The sequence below is a fragment of the Trachurus japonicus genome, chromosome 18 (assembly GCF_045865225.1).
Source record: "Trachurus japonicus isolate A0001 chromosome 18, Traja_1.0".
NCBI lineage: Eukaryota > Metazoa > Chordata > Actinopteri > Carangiformes > Carangidae > Trachurus > Trachurus japonicus.
Window position 1 is genome coordinate 16585316 of NC_140924.1, and position 6149 is coordinate 16591464.

Genomic DNA, 6149 nt, shown 5'->3' on the forward strand with positions numbered 1-6149 from the left:
CACCAATACAGTATCTTAAGTATTTTCTTAAATTCTTTCTTAAGACGTTCTTGAGAAATTTCTTAAGAAAACTCTACATTAGATTCATGAAGGCGTTCTTAGACGTAGAAATGTAAGAGTAAAATCACCTTGCCCATTCCCTTAAAGAAGTTCTATTGAAAAGCTCTTGGAGGATGTGTTGTTTGACAAACGTGTCATAGTTCTTGCGGCTGTTGTTGCCCACACAGGGAGCTGAGCGTGGACGGAGAACCGAGTCTGACTCCTCCATGCCACAAACAAAGGCCACAGTGAAGGTGGCCATCAGGAGAATGATGTTCATTCTGTGCGGAGAGGGAAGGAAAGAATTACAGTGAAGAGATTTTTAACTCAAATTGTATATAATTTAAAATTAAAAAATCTAAGATAAAAAGTAGGTCTGTCAGCCTAACACATGAGGTTTGGAGTCAACACCTACCAGCCACAAGTGTTAAATCAACTATTATCACACTTCCTCACACACAGCCATCATCGTGGTGCAGTCTGATACAGTCCCACCAAATGTGTTATTTTTAATAAATCAAATTAGCCAACATGTTTCCTTACCTTTCTCTGCTGTGTTAATCTGGAGAGGCTTAATGCTGATATAGTTGATAATCTGGTCTCTGCTCAGTGTCTAAATAAGTTCCTCCTCTTTAAACCCTGACTTGTTATCAATAAGAAAAGAGACTAACAGCCAATCATAACACAGCAAACATAAATTTCACCATATATGTCTATGATATCTGTGATGTATTGGTCATAATAGCCTGCAGTTATTCCACCACACCAGTAGGTGACGCTATACTCATTGAATGGTTATGTGCACACTTCAGGAAATAAACAACCAGTGTGAAACTACACCTGAATGTGGTCGGTCGTCTCTCCCAGTGGTTCAGCATATTGATGCTACAGCAAGCTAGATATTCTCACAGTCAGTATAGAGAGGATATTACAAATTGGCGACGAGATAAGTAACCCACCTATGCCGTCAGATGAGGACGAGGTCGCGGAAGTCGACTCCGTTGAAGAAGTTGACGACGGGAGAGAGACCACGAGAATGGCGGCGCTCATCGGTCATATTGATGTCTTTGACGAGTCCGCGGAACAATGGTCGACGTACGTCGAGAGGTTTGAACATTTTGCCGAAGCAAATGATGTCCCGGCGGCAAAGAAAGTTGCCGTATTTTTGAGTGTAATGGGGGCTACAACATATGGACTGCTACGCAGTTTGCTCGCTCCAGATAAACCAGGAAGTAAACAGTACGAGGAGCTCGTGAAGATTTTGAATGATCACTTCTCTCCAAAGCCCATTATTATTGCGGAGAGATTCCGCTTCCACAAACGAAATCAGGAGGAGGGAGAGAGTGTTGCACAGTACGTAGCTGTTTTGAAGAAGCTGTCGGAACACTGTGATTTTGGCACTCACTTGCAGGACGCTTTGCGCGATAGATTTGTGTGTGGCCTGAACAATGAAAGTATCCAGAGAAAACTATTAACAGATGAAGCATTAACTTTTCAGCGTGCTGTGGACATTTCAATGTCAATGGAAGCCGTAGCTAGAGAATCTCAGCACTTAAAAACGTCTCTGAGAGTGCATGCTGTGTCCTTCTCTCCACCACAAGGGGGAGAAAAATGCTTCCGTTGTGGTAAGACTAATCATAATGAAAAAGACTGTTATTACAGAGAGCAGCAGTGCCACAGCTGCAAAAAGAGAGGCCATATTGCTCGTTTGTGCAGAAATAAAAAGAGTGACCAAAAGTACACCAAAGAAAAATATGAAACAAAAATGAAACTAAGAAAACAGTTTGAAAGAGGAAAAATTCACAAAGTTGGAGCTAATGCTAATGACAGTGAAAAGGAGTCTACATCAGATTCAGACTCTGATTTGACATTGCATATGGTGTCAGCAGTGGTCAATGACACAGAGCCAGTTATGGCAGTCAAAAAGGAAAATGCAGGGTCGTCTTTGATGATGATTAGACCCAAGATTGAAGGTCATCTTATTGAGATGGAGCTAGACACCGGTGCAGCTGTATCCTTGATCTCAATGGAGATGTACAAAGCCAAATTTGCCCATGTTCGTCTACGAAAGACTAATGTAGTATTGAAAACCTACACAGGGGAAATGCTGTTACCAGAGGGCATGGTGAAAGTATGGGTGAAGATGAATAAACAGAAAGTCAGACTGCCCCTATACGTTGTTAAAGGGAAATCACCCCCACTTTTTGGCCGTGAATGGCTAAGGAGCATAAAACTTGACTGGCGTGAAATAAAGACAATGAGAACAGGACACAAGGCCCGTGAGACACTTGAAGATGTTCTGTGTGGTCATGCTCAAGTTTTCAGTGAAACTCTAGGAACACTGAAGGGGTTTGAAACCTCCTTGACATTGAAACCAGGCCAACAACCAAAGTTTTGTAAGGCACGCGTCGTCCCATACGCATTGAAACCTAAAGTGGAAGCTGAAATTGATCGATTACTTCAACAAGGAGTGATTTCTCCAGTTCAGTTCAGTGAGTGGGCAACTCCAATTGTCCCTGTCATCAAGAAGAATGGAGGTGTCAGAATCTGCGGGGATTTCAAAGTTACTGTTAATCCAGTTTTGTGCATTGAGCATTATCCAATACCCCGTATTGAGGATCTGTTCGCGTCTCTGTCCGGAGGCCATCGTTTCAGCAAACTGGATCTTTCACAAGCTTATCTCCAGGTGCCTGTCTGTGAAGATTCGCGGAAATATCTCACCATCACAACACACAAAGGCATGTTTTGTTACAATCGCTTACCTTTTGGTATAACCTCTGCACCCTCAATTTTCCAGAAGATCATGGACCAAGTGTTGCAGGGGCTCCCCAACGTCCAATGCTTCCTCGATGATATCCTTGTAACAGGCAAAGATGACGCACATCATCTGGAAAACTTGAAGGCTGTACTCAACCGTTTGGAAAAATTTGGGTTGAGAGTTCAAAAGGAGAAGTGTGAGTTTTTCCGGAGTTCACTGGAGTATCTTGGACACGTAATAGACGCAAAAGGACTTCACAAGTCACCTGACAAAATCCGTGCCATACTAGACGCTCCTGAGCCAACCAACACAAGTCAGCTGCGCTCTTTCTTATGACTCATCAACTATTATGCACGTTTTGTCTCAAACCTATCGACTTTACTCCACCCACTGAATGCGTTGCTGCATAAAGAGGTGAAGTGGGAGTGGTCAAAAGAGTGTAACGATGCATTCTGTAAAGCAAAAGAACAGCTCGCAAGCAAAAGTGTCCTAACACATTATGATCCAGCACTTCCAGTCATACTTGCCTGCGATGCTTCGCCCTACGGGGTGGGAGCTGTCATTTCCCACAAACTGCCCAGCGGCGAAGAGAAACCCATCGCCTTCGCTTCAAGAACATTGAGCAAAGCAGAGCAAAACTATGCTCAAATTGAGCGAGAAGCGCTAGGAATCATTTTTGGAGTTAGGCGTTTTCACTCCTATCTTTACGGTCGCCACTTTACTTTGTTAACGGATCACCGCCCGCTAACAACCATACTGAGCCCTAGTAAGGCGATACCTTCAATGGCCGCAGCAAGACTACAGCGATGGGCTCTCTTACTAGCAGCGCACCATTACACCATCAAGTATCGGCGTGCTGCTGACCATGGTAACGCTGACGGATTGTCCCGGCTGCCACTTCCCGTGCAGCACAAGGACAAACAGGGGACAATCGACACGTTCCTTATTAACCACCTGGAATGTCTGCCCATGCGCTGTGCTGACGTGAGACGAGAAACCAGATCAGACATCACACTGTCTCAGGTCGTGGAGATGGTATCCACCGGCCGTTTTCCCACCATCAAAGAGTCGGACAGTAGTCTCTCGCCATATCTGGTACGGAGGAATGAATTGACTTTGCTCCAAGGCTGTGTGATGTGGGGAAATAGGGTGATCGTCCCACCCAAACTGCGTCAACAGGTACTGGAAGAACTGCACACAGGACACCTCGGAGTGGTCAAGATGAAGGCCATGGCACGGAGTTACGTGTGGTGGCCAGGTCTTGATGCTCAGATCGAAGAGAAATGCAAAACATGTGTGTCCTGTCAACGCATCCAGAAAACACCTAGTCTTACACCCCTGCACCCATGGCCCTGGCCCGCAGCCCCATGGCAGCGTATCCACATTGATTTCGCCGGCCCGTTTGAGGGACGCATGTTCTTTGTTGTGGTTGATGCCCACTCTAAGTGGCCTGAAGTCATTCTAATGGACTCAACCACGTCAGAGAAGACAATTCAGGTGCTTAGAGGTCTGTTCAGTCATTATGGAGTTCCAGAAGTACTGGTTAGTGATAATGGACCGCAGTTCACGTCCGAGGTGTTTGCCAGCTTTTTGACATCTAACGGCGTGAAACACGTACGCTCAGCTCCATTCCACCCGGCAACTAACGGTCTTGCTGAACGTTTCGTACAGACCTTTAAACATTCTCTGAAATCATCAAAGGGAACCTCAACTGTTCAAAAGCGACTGGATGCCTTCCTGCTTCAGTACAGGAACACGCCTCATACAACTACTCAGGAGACACCATCAATGCTGTTTTTGCACCGCAAGCTTCGCACTCGCCTTGATCTGCTGAAACCGAGTGTGGCAGCGGTGGTGGATCAGGCACAAGATGCTCAGTGTACCTACAGGGCAGCGCACTCTAAGGCCAGGTCATTCAGCATCGGTGACCCAGTCCTTGTCCGGGATTACCGGAAGGGAGAGGAAAAGTGGTCGGCTGGAACCGTTACATCACAGGCTGGTCCAGTATCCTACCAGGTCAGTGTGGGATCAACACACAAGTGGAATCGTCATGCTGATCAGATGATGGCATGTCACCCTAACATCGTCCAGGCTGCAGCTGATGTGCATCCGACGCCCAGCATGGACAGTCCACCTGCTCCGCCTGACATTGGTGGAAAGCCAGAGACACCCAGCCCTGTCAGTGAGTGTGTCACTACATCCACAGGTCAGTCAGACATCGCTCACACTGACACTCCAGCGACACACCAACAGACTTTGAGCCGGTACCCAAGGCGGGACCGCAAACCACCAGATAGACTGACTCTTTAAACTGGTGAATGTTTTGAATGTGTTCAGTTAGAGTTTTGAGTGTTGTCTGAAGAAAAGGGCAGAATAATCCCTTGACACACTCTAGGCGATGGGGCAGTCTACCCCCTAGCCTAAGTTAGTCTGTTGTTTCTTTGAGACATAAATAATAATAATAATTGAAAAAAAAAAAAAAAAAAAAAGTTGTTCATCTGATGTAAGTGTTAAGTTTGGTGCTACTGTACCTAGTATCAGGCTAGTGTTGTTATGAATAGCGGTAATTGAATAAGAGGGGAGGAGTTGTGATGTATTGGTCATAATAGCCTGCAGTTATTCCACCACACCAGTAGGTGACGCTATACTCATTGAATGGTTATGTGCACACTTCAGGAAATAAACAACCAGTGTGAAACTACACCTGAATGTGGTCGGTCGTCTCTCCCAGTGGTTCAGCATATTGATGCTACAGCAAGCTAGATATTCTCACAGTCAGTATAGAGAGGATATTACAATATCTATCTCATAGGGTCATGAGCAGGGACGTGATGACGCAAATTTGCCACTTCTGCTAAATGAGGAAGTGAACTATAGGTGAGAAAATTTGATTTGCCATTTTCCAAAGTTTCATGACTGTGATGATTTGGCCACATACACAACACATGACCTGTAAAGTGATTAGTCAATAACAAAGATGCAGATCAGCAGCTGGAGTTTATCCTGAGTTGACACAGTGCAGACTGAACACAGGTCAAGGCACCAACAATCGGCTACACCTACAGCAGCCCCTCAGTCATACATCATTAACAAGTGTCATCCACATTCTAGCACATTTAACACTAGAACCGCCGTGAGGTCATTTTGACCTCTCTCGCTTCTTAAAATGCATGTAACTCTATTTGCGTAAATACAGTATGTCTCCCAGTCGATGACTTTTCCTAAAAGTGTGTTCTACATCATCCTATGCGTTTTCATGATTCTAGTATAAAAGAGAACAAAAGAAATTGTGATTTTACTGTACCTAGAACCGCCAAGAGGTCATTTTGACCTCCATTCATTCTAATGCAAA